Below are 16614 nucleotides of genomic sequence, written 5' to 3'. Positions count from 1 at the left end.
TCCACTTAGTGCTGTGGTTTAGCAAGCTGTTCTTCTCATTTATGTCATTTTCTTTATACTATTTTTTTCAACATGCAAATTATATATGGCTGTGATGTAAACACAGTTAATGTAAATGCCTTGCTAATCCACATTATAGACCTTCATTTATCTATGTGCTGTCTTTATACACCTTTGCTTAGACTGTGCCTAGTATCATTAACACTATATATGTAAGAATTTCCCTTTCATCTCATTTTTGTGGCAAATTCCTTCTGCAATTTCTGGATGTGAGCCAGCCGTGTTAGAGTGAAAATTGGAGCTATTCTCTCCTCAAGCCTGCCAATGTTCGCACAACAGGGAATATTAGTTTATAAATTACCCCAGGGAGAAATGCCAGTCACAGAAAGCTCCGGAGATCTGCAGGAGCCAAATCACACCTTTCTGATATTTCACTATGAGCATTCACATTCAAATGTAAACAGTGTTTACATTTAATTCTGCACTCAGCATTATAAAAGACCACTCTGCCTCATGTGTCTTAGTGAAATAGTTCTGTCCAAAATGTCCATTTCTTATGGACTGGCTTATACTGTATTTTACCGGGGAGAAAATATGATGGGAAATAAGCCAAACTGTCTAATTATTCCTGACATATAACCTATCAGAATATAACCATTAGCAAAGGAGTGAAATGCTAGCTTCTCTTATGTAGTTTGTTCTTGTTGCTGGTAATTTGGTTTGCTTCTCCCAAAGAAGCAGAGTTTTGAACTGATGAACATTTTGAGATGATGCATCCCTGTCTCAGCAGCTGACAGTACAATAATGCCATGACGTGGAGGATACCAGTCCGATAGTATAGCCTGTAATGTGGTACACAAAAGGACAGCAAAATATCCCCTCTAATAAAGGTTATCAGCCTAGAAGGATAAGTTGCTGGATCATTTCTGTCAGTGTATTGCAGTATACATCACTGCAGTTACATCAGCTGTGAGTCTTCCCTGCAACAGCTAATTGTTTGATGACAATTGTGTTGGCAGCTTCCGATTCTTGTTTAATACTTCATATTTCCTATCTGCCATGCTGTGACGGGGCATTGCCTGATTACACTGTTTACGGCCCTATTTTGTTCACAGTGAACATGCTGGAAAAGCAGTTTGTCACTCCAAAGGCCTACAACCTACAGCAACTGTCCTGGACACTTCACAGAAATTAAATGGTACAGACCATGACCCAAATTCCTGGCAGTGTAATTAGATTTCTAATGAGAGGATAAGATATAGACTCATACATTTGCATTGAATTTACTTGTCAGAGGTTGCGTAAGTGTTCAGTATATTCTGGTCTGGAGTACCTCAGAGTGAATATAAAATTTAATTTAGCTAAACTTTGCTTATTTATGGCTACATAGTTTGTGTTTCTGAACCTCTTTATTATACAGAATGCAATTAAAATATAATTGACACTGGAGAGGAGTCACACCAACAGAACTGCACATACCCCTCCCGGTGTCTAATGGACCACACAGACAGGAGTAGCATCATTTAAACCTCCATGGGGAAACAACACAGAAATGGTTCTGAGAACAGTGGACCAAGACAAGTCTGTGGTCCTCTTTGTGGAATAAAAAGTGCTGAGAGAATGGAAATGACATTATAAGAAGATTTATCAGGTAGAAGGGCAAAGAATTAGGCCATGAGTTGAAGATTTAAATTTATTTAGTGCCAGGAAGATTTAAATTTAAGTGGAGGAAAGGTTTAAGGGAGAGAGGAAACACCTAGATAAGGATGGTGTTCTTAGGCTGGGCTTCAGAAACACATGTTCTTTTTTTTTTTTTTTTTTCTTGCAGCTGAACAGTTGACTCCCACTGATATACATGATTCTTCCCCTGCTCATGGACACTCTTTCCATCCAGCTCCAAACATGCACACATCTACCCTTCCAGCTGACCTCTGCTCCTCCCCTCACTCCTCTTGGGCAACCCAAGGCAGATAGGCAGCAGCAGCAGGGGATTCCCATTGCTGGGTAGGTTGCCTTTTCATCCCTTTTCCATATTACCTGTCCTAGCAGGGACAAAGGGATGAAATCTACTCTGCTACCATGCCCTCCAGCCCCAAGAAGAGCTTTTCCACCACCTAAAATTGGTTCCAGGGGTGGGAGGACCTCTGCAGAAGCCGCAGCAGGGCCCTCAGGGCTCAAGGGCATGTGTAGGGACTGCAGCTCAAGAGAAAAACATTTGCATGTTCCCTACAGATGGGTTTTGTTTGTTTACATGTATATTTGTATACAGATCTCTTCAGCTGTTTGGGGAAGATAGGTTTCCCCCATTGGAACTGAAAAACCCAACCTTTGGGAGATAGAAGTAGAGAAAAGTGGCTGGCATTCACAGGCTGCTACTTGGCATGAACAAAGGATATGGAGATAAGGCAGTGTAAAAGAAAGGTTTCTGTTCCTCCTATTAAGGGCCTGATTATGCACAGATGTGATGCAGCCATGGGGTAGGCTGGAGGGTGAGAAGGGCCTGTGAAGTAGCAGGATCACAGATACATCACACTGTGGGAATTTATCCACCAGCCTCCTTAACACCTTAGCACAGTGAGATGGAGTAGTATTTCTTTTTTTTTTTTTTTCTTTTTTTTCCACAGCTAAATGTGTAATCAGAATTGTTTAATATTAAAGCAGGTCAAAAACAAAGAGATGAATGGAACAATATATAAATATCAGCCATGCTTTTTTATGCCTCTTTCAGCTCTTCAAAAATCTGGAAAACAAGATTTCATCAAAATCTTAAAAGACTCCAATTGTTTCAGCAGCTCCTTTAAGAAGATTAGAAAAAGAAAGCAAATAAGTTTGCAGACTTTAGTTTTCCTGCTTTTGTTTTAGTTTTTAGATCTGATATGTATGGCATTTCAGTGAGATCAGGTCTGTTTATATTTCTTCCTATTTTTTAATAACTGAAAAAGAAAGAAAAAAGGACTTAAAATTGTTTTTATGAGTAGAGATGTTCTAGGTTTATTTCTTGTTTGATGGAAATCAATCCAATGGAAAACTCATATCAATGTCATTGTTTTTGGTTTTGTTTTTTGTTGCATTTATCATGCCCAGATAGACAGGTGATAGATAGATGGATGCACATGCCTAGAATATTTTTTTTCCTTGAAAAAAGTGACAGATATTAACAGGCACTATTACAGCAACAAAATACTTCAACACTGATTTCCAAAAATTCTTGATGGTCTCAATTAATCATGAATCCACAACCTGTAATTATAATTTATAACATAAACATTATTAGAATAATAATTTGTTTGTTTTTTCTTCTGAGATTTTTATTCCAATTTCTTTCTAGAATTTGAATGATTATGACAGGTAGATTGATAGAATCTAAAAAAGCATCTGTATAGGAAAGAAAAGGACCAGTACAATGTTCTGCATTAAACTAACACAGATAAGCTTACATTAAATTTAGGACAATCCAATTCAAACAATATATTAGTTTTCACAGGAAACAAAATTGCATTAAGAAAAAAACTAAGTAAATTAATTAACTATGTTGCTCAAACAGGGGCCAAAATCCGTTTGGCATAGGGTTCACAAATGATCCCATTTTCTAAAGGTTGCTTTAAAGTGTATCCCTTAGATGAAAATACCCTTCTTATCTAAAGAACCATGACAATCAAAACAGCAGCAAGATCTCTTCGCGGCTGAATAAGTCATTCAAACTCTGCAGCTAGTTCATTGTCTGGCAATTCATCCTGAAGACAGCACATCCCACCTGAACTGCTGGCTCCCTGCTGCTTCCCATCCAGCTCTGGGAGCTGGTCTTGCCCATAACGCACCAGTTTGGGTTGGACTTGGACAAGTCTTTCCACGCATCCACAGCAAACGTTGACCTCAATAGCCGTGGGAGCCTAGTAAAACAATCCAAGGGAATCCCAGGTAGCAGGAGGTTGCATGGGTTTCCTAGAAACTTTGGAAACTTGCCCAAGCCTGGCGGCTTTGAAGTGTCACCCAGTTTGACCCTGAATGCCAAGTTCAAAACCCAGCGACTGCTGTCTTCACAGCCAGCCAGCTGAGCAGAAGGCAGAGCTGTTCTCTGCGGCCAAAACACATAATGGACCAGATCCTCATCCCGTGTAAATAGGGAAGTGACTGTAATACTGTTGTGCCAATTGACTCTAATGGAGGCTGTGGGCCAAGAACACAAAGGGCATGTCTACATCGCTCAAACTAGTGGTGTGTTACAGAACTCTGAGCTGGCTTCAGATCTGTTGGTATATGGCACAGTGGTGCAATTCCATATTGTGTTATTAAGTTGGGCCTCAGAAGTCCCTCAGATTGCCAGTTAACTTCACAACATGAAGTCATGGATACGGCCGTGTATGTACTGCTGTATGTGTATGGTGTTAAGGAGATCTTTGTGCCCTGCAGTTGTGCATGATACTGCATGGAAAGTCGCACAGATCTTCCTGGTGACAGCAATAGACAGGCATAAAAACCATGAACATATTTTGTTTCATTTTGTTTTGGTTTTAATTATTCTTGACTAAGCAAGAATGAACTTTGCTTCTCTAAGGAAAACAGATTTGCCCTGTTATTGTGGACATGTTCCTGGTGGGAAATGCATTTTCTGCTTTTGTCTTCATGGCACTGCCCATATCTAGCCTTTGACTATTAATGCTGGAAGGTTTGAAACCCTTCTCAGTGAGCCCAGTGATTAAAAGTTACCATTTGCCTACCTGAAAAGATTCATGTCTCTTCCTTGTAGAAGGCTAGATCAGACAGACATGCACAGCCCTGCTGCTGATGGCAGCAGAAAGGCCACAGATGGAATGAGCCAGTCTGTGACATCCCACTCTGTCTTCTCGCACAGCAGAACCAGCTGAGACAAACACCAGATCACTGTGAGGAAAATCACATTGTAAGCATCTTATAACCAGTGGCTGTAAATTTCCAGGATTTGCAGAAAGGCTTTTTTCACAAGGAACCTGCGATAAAGCGTGACTGTCCCTGTGTACCCACTACACTGATGTACAAAGTGCTTCTATAAATCAGTGCTGGAGAGAGGCCTTTTTAAGCTTGTATTTTGGTCCCTTGAGAGGGAGCAATCCAGTGGGTTTATTTGTTTTATCATGCTCACTGCTGTTTAAAAGAAGACAAAATGTGGCAAGCAGCTCATTAAGAGAGAGAGATTGGATCTGTGTTAATATGCAAATACTAATCCATTAGGACCCTGCTCATACACCAATCAATCAATTAACTCATCTGTCTCTGTATTGTTCATTATATGAAAAATGCTTTTAATCATTTTGCTATGCATTAATTAATAGCATGCCTAGTTGAAAGGAAAAAAAAAAAGAAATTTAGCATTCCTTGGGGCTTACATGTACAAATATTTAGTATTCAGCTGTAATTCCATGATTAAGATGTATCATGTAGCCAAAGATAACACAGGGATTTACGGAGGTAGAGGACAATTTTGTTTTATACCAACAATTTCATATATGTATTTTCTAGAGCACTTGAAAGGATAAGCCACTCTGTGTAATATATGTGTATATATACACATATTATATATGTGTATATATAATAACAATTTCTGAATTGTAGAAAGAGAAATCAAGAGGATAAAATATGTTTTTCCTTCTGCCATTTAAGAGATATCTGTGGGTTAAAACGATAGCGAATGGACATAATCTCACTGACTTCAAAAGGAGATATAAATTTGGCTCAAAAATTCAGTGAGCTAACAATAGACAGAAAAGCTATTCCAGGTGGAACCGAATTTTCTAAACAATAGTGACTTTCTATTAAAAGCAAAACAAAACAAATAAACAACCATGAAATAGCTGAGGAAGGAAATGGGTCATAATAAAGAGATGAAAATTCTAAACTGAACAGTAGATTCATAGTGGGACAGGCAATTTGAAATTGATACAGAGATATGTGGAATTATTTGAGAGTAGGATGAGATGAGCTTTCAGAATGCCCTGGAAGTAAGGCAGAATCATTGTATGGATGCCACATGCTGGATCTGGGAACGTTGTAGAAAAAGGAATGCAGCATTCAAGGTGAGAGAAGAGTGATATACATGAGAATTTAAACAAAGGGGACAGTCACAGAGGGTATCTGAGACAGATTAATAGATACAGGAAAAATAGCAGCTGAGGAAAGTTCAGGATCAAGGGTGAAACAAAGGTGATAGAGGTAAAGCTAAGGGTGAAGCTGGATTTTGAAAGTTGGGAGTGGTTGGATGGGGTAAAAGGCTATGTGGTTTCTCTGCTACATGCAGAGCTCTTTCTCTTCTCCATTTGAGATGGAGCTTTTACACAGGTGAATAATTCCTTTAATTTCATTTTTTTACATTGCAGCTGTTGCCTTCAGAGAAATCTGTAGCTGAGCATGGGCTCACAGATGTAATGATTTGTAGGCTCAGCCTTCAGTTTGATCTCAAAGTTAATTTCTAGGCTGTCCCAGGGCCTAATCCTTGTCCCTTGATCCTGGGTGAGGCTCTGGTGCCCTGCTTGCACTGTTCTGAATGAAAGACTCATAGCTTCATAGCTCATTCCTTCACTGCAGCCTTCTCTGTGTGATGATTACCAGAGTGATCTCTGTGTCCTTAGACAAAGAGAAACACATTGTGTCTTGAGTCTTTGCATTTTGTGCCTGCTTTGTCTTTTGCAATTTAGCCCAGTAAGACTAGGGAAACCCATGCATTGCAGACGGCTGATTCTCTGCACACTTCTGCCTTGTTAAGCATGACTCACCAAGCTCAAATTGCAGAGTGTTTATCCATTTGAGATCCTGAAGCTTTTACTGTTAACAGAAGGAAAACGATCCCCTGACTTCATGGTTGTTTTTCAAAATGTTTCTATACTAAGAATTTCCAGGTACATATTTCCATAGATAAATCTTTAAGTTAGATTTTATTAGTGGATATATGCTGAGCAATGTGTATACATGGTTGAAATACTATCTACAGTTGTGAAGGAATCCTGATTTTTATATTGCATTAGCTTACGCTCTTATACTCATTTTTTTTTTCCTTCTTCCTCTTTTTTCTTTTCTTTTTTTTTTTTTTTTTTTCCCTTTCCCCCCCTGAGTATTGTGTGTTGTGTTTATATGGTCTATTTTGGGAGGATATTCAAGACTCTGTTCAAAATTGGCATGGAGTAGTAAAATAAGCAGAAGGCAGGACCTCACCATTTATAACTCAGGCCATGCCACTTATTTACTACTTATTGCCCATATTATTTTCCCCTAATAATATTAATGTATATTTTTGCTTCAATGAGACAGTTTTTACAAACAGCCTGTACATTTCATGAATAATATTTGTTCTGAAGTGGTTGAAGACAAAACCAGAAGAAACAGAGCACTAATACAGACAAATGAAAATACTTGTTCAAGGTCACCCTACAGGCAAGTAGCAAGCTGGGAACAAATAAATACTGAGATGTCAAGCAAGCACTGAGAAAATGCCAAGGACCAAGGCATATGTTTTATTTTGAAGGGAACTGTTGGATGTGTAAAATAGACCTACGTCAATAATTAAATCCAAGCGCTAACCTACTGTATGTCCTGTAACGCTCACAACATACCAGGCTTTGGGGGGAAAAATGGTGGTATGAACTAGATCCTTACCTGGTAGGTGCTGGGCAGGAGCTGGCTACGAAGTGGATCATGTGCTGACTGCAAGCACGGCTGCCAGAGAAAGGACAGCTCCCTGTACTGAGTTTCAGGTGCTCTGTAACTGCTCACACAAGAGACAAAAAAGCTTGCCAGAAAGAACTGGATAGAGTATTTGAAAGTGTGAAAGATTTGGACTTAAATTTTGTGACTAATTTGGTTTGGGAAACCTTTCTAGAGGATAAAAGAAGAAAAATGATTCTTTGGATTTTTCATTAAAATAACTGGAGGTGAATGTTCTACAAGAAATAGCACATGTAAGAACTTAGAACATCTTTATTTAAAAAACAAACCAACCAACCAAAAACAAAACAAAACAACAACAAAAAAAAACCACAATACTTTAAGAAAAGAAAATTGTCCATCTCTAATTTTGAACATTATTTACACACCTTGTTTCTTCCTGCTGTAGAACGTGGAGCTACCAGCCACAGCTGTGTGGAGGGTATGAGTAACTCTTCTTAAGAACCACTGTGCTAACATGATGGGGAGTGGCTGCAAGATGCAGCCACTTTATTTATTTTTCATTTTATTTATTAAGAACCATCATTCACTCACTGACAGGAAGGGCAAACAAGTTATTTGGGCACTGGTCCAAGATGCAAAAAGTCTGACATTCATTCTTTATTCTACCTCTAAGATCTGGGCCTTAGACTGGAAAAAAATCTCTGAAGTATTAAATGCTGAGCTGTTTTTATTTTAATTTACCTTCTATAACTTGGAGTTGCAACACTTCCCTGATTCACATAGGGTTTTGGGTGGAAAAGAACAGGCAATGACTGTGGAGTAGTGTGGCCACCAAAGCTGGAAAAACATCCAGGATTCTGTTGCTAAGGAATATTAAACAGGAATTCTGGGGGCAGAGAAGACATTATAGCCCACAGTATTCCAAGTTCTGGTGGACACAAAGGAAGTGAATAAACTGGCACTTAGTCATCTCAGCACCATTTAAATGATTTGGACAATGCGTTCTTGCTGGGAAAGAACAAAAATCAGTACTGGAAGTTTTATTTTCAAGAACTGAAACAGGAAATTCCAAACAATGGAAAGTTTAAATCATTAAATCTAGCACCAAGACCATGAGTATTTCCTTTCGTACATATTTCTTTAGATATAAAAAGAGTGAAAAATATTTATTGCCTTTTATTCAGTGTCAAAGGCAGTATTTTTTTTTTTTTTTTAAAGTTATAGTCATCTGGTCACAGGATGTTTACACGCAGCTGAGGCCAGATAGGCTGCAGATATTACAGTTTTGTATATGGGAATACAGAAATCACACAGTTATGGATGCCTATCTCCCCTGCATTCTTAGGAAGAGGGAATTGCAGAACTAGGCGCTTCTGACACTTGAGGAATTCACCAAGAGATGTTCGCCTAACCCTGTGATTACTTCTATCTGTGCCTATAAACATACTGTAAATCATTATGGTATAGGATGTTTTCTCCTTGCATTGACTGCAGATAACAGATGACATTTTAAACAAGAGAAAAATGAAGTCCTTCTGCTACTGACATTTTTACCACTTCTTTTCTTTACTAATTTTCAATGTCAGAGACAGTTTGTGCCAAAGTGCTAAAGTGTTGCTTCCATAGATCTGCAAAGTGAATTAAGCTCTCCATCCATCTCCTCTGAAGAACATATTGATATGTTCCTTGCAGTGTGTGAGGGATAAAAGAAACAGCTTTTCAGAGACATGGCACATATTTAAGAATTAAGTCACTGATTTCTGAATAATTGTATTGTCACCTAGATTTTAGCCTTCTGACTCAGACAAAGCTGTGAATAACCATTCAAAATTAAGTTGTGCACAAACTAGCGCATTGCCTTGTACCCATGCTTCCTCCCTGCCCCCCTGGTTTTATCCCAGAGCTGTTTGGTAGGTTTATTACCTGAGTTGGGTACAGTAATCTAGAAATATGCTAATAAAAGACCTGTGGAGAACCAAACCCCTCTCACCATAAGCACATTGTTCCCAGGAAATCTCTCCCCAGTATATTTTTACCCACCAGATCCATGATCCTCCATGAGTAACCCCCGAGAAGAATGAAAGCTGGAGAAAAGCAAAGCAAACAACAACAAAAAAACACAACTAAACAGACAAAGAACCTATGCTCTGGAGCTACTCTATTACTAGTCTTGAGTCATCAAAAATGACGAGCAAGGTTTGCTGAAACAGGAAGTCCCACAAAAAAGTAAGTAAATAGGTAAAAGTTCATATGTATTTCATTACTTTAATTCATTTCAATGTTCAGGTCTCCCAAGTTCACATTTTCCCGTTTTATTTCCAGTACTAGGGCTGGATTATTTTTTATTATTATTCTTTATCATGATTGTTTTATTATTATTAATAATAATTAAATGGAGATCTTATTGTTTTCCTGTGGCTTCATCAACTACAACTCTAAAAAGGCTTTCCCTAGTACCTCCAGGTATTGCAGTATCTTTAGAGATAATCTGCAGCCATGACCAATAAGTTAAACGCTTTATTTTAAAAATGAAAATTATGCCACTGTGCTTGGGAGTGGCTTTGCAAAATGAAATACTATTAAATAGATACAGTTTTTTCTAGCATTATTAACAATTCTTTGTCTAGTAAGCAGTGATCCTTTTTTTGTGGGAGAAATAAAAAGAGTGGCATGTGACAACCATGAGACTTTGTAGAAAATCCATCAATTCTACCAGCTAGTGAGTAGTTATGTGTTAGTCTTACATTTGTGTGCAAGAGTTTTCTTTGAAAATAAAAACCAGAGGCCCAAAGCAGACCAGTAGAGGCATTAGCTTAGGATCTTCCACAGCTGATCACTGGTCTGGCACTGTGCATGTTTGTGTCTGAGTCCTTATTTGAACTCAGGAGAGATCTTGCCCCCTCCCTCCCTGCTTGTTCCTTATTCATCCTATTTGTAAAAGGGAGTTAATGATCATGACGCCTTTTGTAAAGCACACTGAGATCTGCCAATAAAAACTGTCACAGGAAGAAGGCAGGGCCTGTTGCAATGGCTATAATAGTCATTCCCAGGGCTTTAAAAACACTAAAGTTGGTACCAACCTAGCAATCAATTCTTTCACTAGATGGACCCCAATTGGGTGCAAAAATATTGGTTGCATCTCTTGGGTGGCAAATCTGTTTCTCCTTTTATTTAGAGGTTAGTATTTTCTGTGATTCCTAGAGGATACCTCTTTGCAGCCTGTTCCTGGCCAAGAAAAATACTTAAATGGTATAGAAATTCTCTGCTGAATCACGTCTTTCAGATTTATTTGCTGGGAACTAACATTTTGTTTAATTCCCTGGTGGAGCTACTGAGCCCACTGCTGGGTTTGCACTTCACTGCTGAGCCCCATTTGTAGACCCAACTAAATCATATGCCTAATTCTTCAGGTCTGGATCTTATTCATTGTCTTCATCTCTAATAACCACAGCAATGGCATTTGGGTTTTGCACTTGTTTCCTCTTTTTGAGTGAAATTCACCCCTAGGAGCTTTGTGTGGTAGGGCCACACTGCAAAATACTGATGAAGTCCACGTGGCTGTGTTGCTGCTACAGATGGCTTGAACAAATGCAGCCATTCAATTTGTCTGCAGGTCTAGTGACAGCCCCCAGCATAGATATTAATGTATCTTCCTGGACAGATGTGTTTTGTCCCCACCATGATATTAGTAATGTTTTGCCAGGGATTTTAAAAGAAAAGTAAGGCAAATTTTATTACAGTACAAATATGAATCAAGTAGAAGACCATAGGATCAATAAATATCTTCTGTCAAAAAAAAAAAAAAAAAAAGATAGGAAAAAAAAAAAAAAAACCAACTCTTGGAGGCAATTACATTGGTTAAATTAAAACCCTGTTAAATAACAGCACCGCTGACAATGAATCAGAGCCCAAGGTTTTTGTTAGCAGGTTGTAGCCCATAGCGACGACAGGCTGATAAATACTGAAACTGCCTCCAGCAAAGGTATCCTATGTCAGGAGATGAGACTTTGCATTACTCACAGAAGCTTCCGGAAAGGCCAAGCACAGTTTCAGTCTGACGCTGGGTCAAAATGTACAGGCTTGGAAATGAAGAGGGGAGAATTTCACCTGGCTTGGGATGTTTAAGAGACTAACATACATTACAAGAGTTGAATCACTTCTGTAGTTTCCATCCTGTTAGGTATATAACTGGATTGAAACACTGAGATTTAAGAAAAAGATTTTTTTTAAAAACAATTCCCTCTACTCTCCTTTCCCTCTCCCCTCTTCTCCCCTTTCGTAAATCTTTCATAATCTAGATACTTTTCTCATTACAATTTCAGTCTGACATTAAAAAAAAAAAGCTTTAAAATTCATAGCACATTGCTTGATGTTAAACTTTGCTCAGCAATAGACCATTAGTTTACTTGATGCATGACTCTCTGAATACTTTGTACCAGTAAATACAACAAACACATGATAATTGCTATGTGTAACATGTTTGCATTTAAACATGACCTTGAACTTACTTCTCAAACATTTCAGAAATGTCAGCTATTATGGTGATCTTTGTTCATTACTGAAAGGAGTTTCTGCGTCTGAATTGTGTAACACATTTATATCTATTAAAAGTGACACAGTAGAGCTATTTTTTATTGTTTTAAACTTTTAAAACTCTTTTAAATTTCAGTAACCCTCTGAGTCACGCGATCCTGTGACCATCTCGGCACTGTTCCAATCCAGAAGTCTAATAAAAGCTTCAACAAAGGAAACCCTAGTTTATTTCAGAAGCGGTGACAAGGCCAACCTGTACACTTATTAACACCCTGTTAAAAATGACATAGTCATATAGCAGCACATTTTTCTAAGATGTATATAGTACTATTTATTTATACATATATATTTTTAAAGCATTGTTATGTGTAGAAATAAATGTGATCAGGTCTTTATCTGCACTGGAAAACATCCACGGCAAATGAAGGTGAATAAAAGTGATATAAAACCTACCTTTTTCATTACCTTACCTGACACTGACCCATCAGTTTCAGCCAGATCACCTTTCTGTGGTGAATGTGAATTACTCAGTCCTGTGTCCACCTGCCCTGGTCTTGTCTCCCCTAGGGCACAGAGATGTATGGGATGCAGGTAGGACCATTCACCTCCATTCTGCAGAGCCCCAGGAGACTGGTTCCCCCATCCTTGGTTTAGGCAGTGAGCTAAGGAGGGAACATCAGACCAAACATTCAGGCAATTTGCCATGGGACAGAAAAGTTTTCACTGTGAAATATTGGTGAAAACACAGCTGCCAAAGTGTCCTGCCCTCCTGTAGGCGACAGTGACCTCTAACAGCTGAGAAGTGACCCTCACCTGAAACCTGTTCTGCAATCACTTCATAGCTTTGCTACCAGTGGTGAAAAAAACAAAACAAACAAACAAACAAACAAACAAACACCCCCCCAAAAAAAAAAAAAACAAACCAAAACAAAACAAAAAAACACCACTGGCGTGGCATAAAACCTAAGTAACTGCCTCCAATCCATGATGCTACCTCAGGTTGGAACTGCCTGTATTCAGAGAATGGTGAGCTAATGGCGAGATTCCTTCCCTGTTTTGTAGGGGTGTCTTGTTCAAATGGTACATTCACAAAGAGTTAAAATTAGAGTTTTTTTTCTGGCCTTGTGTTAAAGGCAACAGCCAGTCTGCTGCACTGATGCCTGTTTGCTTCGAAAGCTCTGAGACTGCTTTTAATAACAAAGTGAAAGTGACACTGGTGCCAGTCATTTACATTCCCCTATGCACATTTACATTCAGCTTCTCCTGTGTCTTTCCTAAATTAGGCACTGTCCACATTAGAATTCAAGACATGCTGGCCACAGCTATGTTTAAATGTGGTTGCATACTAGTATGATTCCAGCATACCACTTCTGACCATGGGGGAACAAGGATTTTTTAAATTGTTGCTGTTTCCCTTCCCTTCCACAGCAGTGTAAGCTGCACTGCTCTGTTGATGGCAGGTCAAGCCTTCAGTCGGTGTAAATCTTGTGATTTTGGTAAAGCCATGTCTATTTTGACCTGTTCAGTCTCTGCTACTGTTTTTCCATATAGACTGTAACAACTGTGACTTGCTACCATTGTCATTGTAGCAGACAAAAAAGACAAGCATTGTGTTCTCTATGGGAAGATGCTCAGACCTTTTGGGGAGAGACATAGAACTGCATAGGAATAAAATCCTCTGGGAACAAAAGCATTGGGTAAGCTCTGTTATATGGGAATACTAGCAAAAACACCTCTCATAGCATCTAAACACCAAGACTATTCTTTCCTTCTCAGAGGTTAAATGTTACAAGTATAGATTAAAAAAAAAAAAAAAAAAAGAAGAAGAAGAAAAAAGTATTAAAACAACCTTTTTGAGCAACAAAGCTTTACTCAGAAACATGTTGCAGATTCTGCTCTCTTTACACAACAGACAGAAAATGGAGATTTTAGATAACACTGTGATTTGACTTGTACTAGTCAGTCAGTGGAATAATGCTCTAGTGTAAAATTGACCTATGTAGCAATGATTCAGGGCTGTGGGGAATTCAGCACTGTGCACTTCTGTCTGAAGGCCGTTCAATGCCAGCTTTACATCGCAGTGGGCAAGTAACTGCCCTGCAGTTCTAAAGGGAGCAATGCAACTGCATTTTCCACCCCTTTGATACAAAATGGTCCCAAACCTGAAGTCTCTGAATTGGGTTTGAGGCTAAAGTCTGTTAATTAAACCGGAGGTAGTTTGCCTGTTTTTATTCACTAATTGATGACATCACCTTCTCATGCAGAAGTCAGGTGTAAATCCAAATATCCTGGCCTGCACCTTAGGTCTTAAGGCTGAAAACTATGGTGCAGTTCACATTCAAATTCTGCTGCAGACCTGTGTAGGGTGGAGAAAACATTTTTGACTACTTGAGGTGAGAGACAGATTGCAATTTAAACCAGATAAACCATTTTTTATTTTTATTTTTTATTTTTATTTTTCTACACCATTAGGAAAGGCAGTCCAGGAGTTGCCACAAAAACATTTCTGACAGGGCAAACAATGCATGTAGTTTTTCATATAGGAAAATAAGTATTTATAGCCTAAAGAATACTGTTTATCCCAAAGATCTTGAAGCCTTTCATGGAATGGTATCTCAAGTTTCATTTAGGATGCTATCTTGAAAGACCTGGTGCTTGGCTCTTCTATTTAGGCCCACTGTTGAATATGATTGCATTGCTGTGAAGAGACTGAGAAAAGGAAATATTTGTGAGGGAAAGAATTGTGGTTGTTTCTTGATTAAAAAGGTGGGTTTGTACACAGGAGATCTGCCTGTGCAACAGAATTATTAACTGGCACTAGTTAAACTACTTCAGCCAGGACTTTGGGAAGTCACTAATAACTTACTAGATATCTCACTGTTGCCTAGAAACTGAGGCAACAAAATCTAGGAACATAACAGTATTTTGTGCCTGACATGTCCTCAGCTTCCCCTCTGCTTTCAGCCTACCACTGTCCCACCAGAAAATTCATCATCACGGGTCTTACCACCTCTCTGCCTGGCATTGCTGGGTTGAAGATTGCTTGCTGGTGGCTGGCAGAGATTACAACAGCCACACAAGCTGCACAGGGGCTAAGGGCTGCCCATTTCTTTTGTAGAGAAAAGAAAGGAAGTCTGAATTAATGCCGTAAAATGTGTTAGGGTGAGAAATACCACTTTTTATTCACTTATTAAGAACCTATCACTTCTACTTTTAAGTTTTTGTTGTTGTTGTTGTTTTGTTTTGTTTTGTTTTTAAAGACTATAAAAGTAAAAGTATACTACTATTTAAGTCTCCTGGGAGGGAGGCCTTTAATAGAAAAGTATCTCAAGCTTCAGTTAGGATACTATCTCAGAAAACTCTCAAGATCATAAATGAAAATAATATAGTTGGACCTACTCCATTTTTATGTCATCTAGGAATATGACCCTCTACCTTTAACTGAAGAACTCTTCAGTCAGAAATTATGTTTCTATATAAAGTGTTTCAAAATTGTTGATGGTCTGTTGAATGGCAAATTTCAGTTCTTTAGGTGACCTTGTTTAACTTAATGAAACAGTTGTGTAATTAAAGAGAAAACATTATATTTTTGGTGTTAAGTACACTTCAGAACTTCAAGTTCTATCTCCCTCTGGAAGAAAAACAGAAAACAAAGCAAAACAAAACTTTGTTTAATAGGAATGGCCAACACGGTAGGTGCAGTAATTTGTGTTTGGGGTATGTGAATGGTTTTTATGTTTCCAACAGAAACATATTCTTTTGATTAACGGACTTTCAGTCTTCAAAATATCTTTGCTATATCCATGTTTGGATGAAAAGTGTATGTTCACCTTCTAATAAGCTGTTATACTACTTCTGCCACAACTTTTTACCACAGACTTACCACAGGAACCATGATTCATGCTATCATGTGTTTTGGACTACTTAAATTTGCAGTTATTAAGCAGTTCTGAGAAAGGCAAACCTCTTAAAAAATCAGCACGTCTTAAAGGGCCTCAATAGTTCTACAAATGTGCCAGCTATCAGCGCTCAGCTCTGCCACCATGAATACAGACAGGCATTTTTTATAGGGTTAGGTCCAGAACTATGCCTTGTGCCACTCTCTTTTGACTCATTCTTCAAAATTGTGTTTATGTTTTCTTCCTTTTGTTTTCTATTTTTCTCTTGCAGCTTTCAAAATTTGTGTTACTACTTACCACTTCATTTTTTCACTTCCCTGATCTTATCTCAGGGTGTTCCTACCTCTCATTTGTCTTTAGCTTCTCTCCAATCCTCCTTTCACTTCATACTTCCCCCTACATATCCCACTGCATATCCAAATATCAGACTCGGGTCCTGCTTGGACATTACACGATATCCAACAGAGACAGATTTGGGCTTCCCCTATTGTCAGTCTTGTCAATATATTGAATCCATTAATTTGTTTTCCAGTTTTAGAAAGAAGAA

The 16614-nt window shown here is 38.5% G+C and overlaps 1 long non-coding RNA gene across 2 annotated transcripts; it reads right to left on the bottom strand.

Moving 5' to 3' along the window:
* Positions 1-17: 17 nt before the first annotated feature.
* On the bottom strand, positions 18-13331 carry LOC140001630 (uncharacterized). 2 transcript variants are annotated; one of them, XR_011807099.1, is made up of 4 exons: positions 9676-13331; positions 7624-7732; positions 4719-4881; positions 18-3890 (listed from the first exon to the last, which is right to left on the bottom strand). It is a non-coding gene; the product is annotated as an uncharacterized lncRNA (long non-coding RNA). The 2 variants fall into 2 exon arrangements; XR_011807100.1 differs by having other exon boundaries at positions 12639-13331.
* Positions 13332-16614: the final 3283 nt, after the last annotated feature.

The sequence above is a fragment of the Anas platyrhynchos genome, chromosome 2 (assembly GCF_047663525.1).
Source record: "Anas platyrhynchos isolate ZD024472 breed Pekin duck chromosome 2, IASCAAS_PekinDuck_T2T, whole genome shotgun sequence".
Classification (NCBI taxonomy): domain Eukaryota; kingdom Metazoa; phylum Chordata; class Aves; order Anseriformes; family Anatidae; genus Anas; species Anas platyrhynchos.
This window is presented reverse-complemented; position numbering and strand designations above follow the sequence as displayed.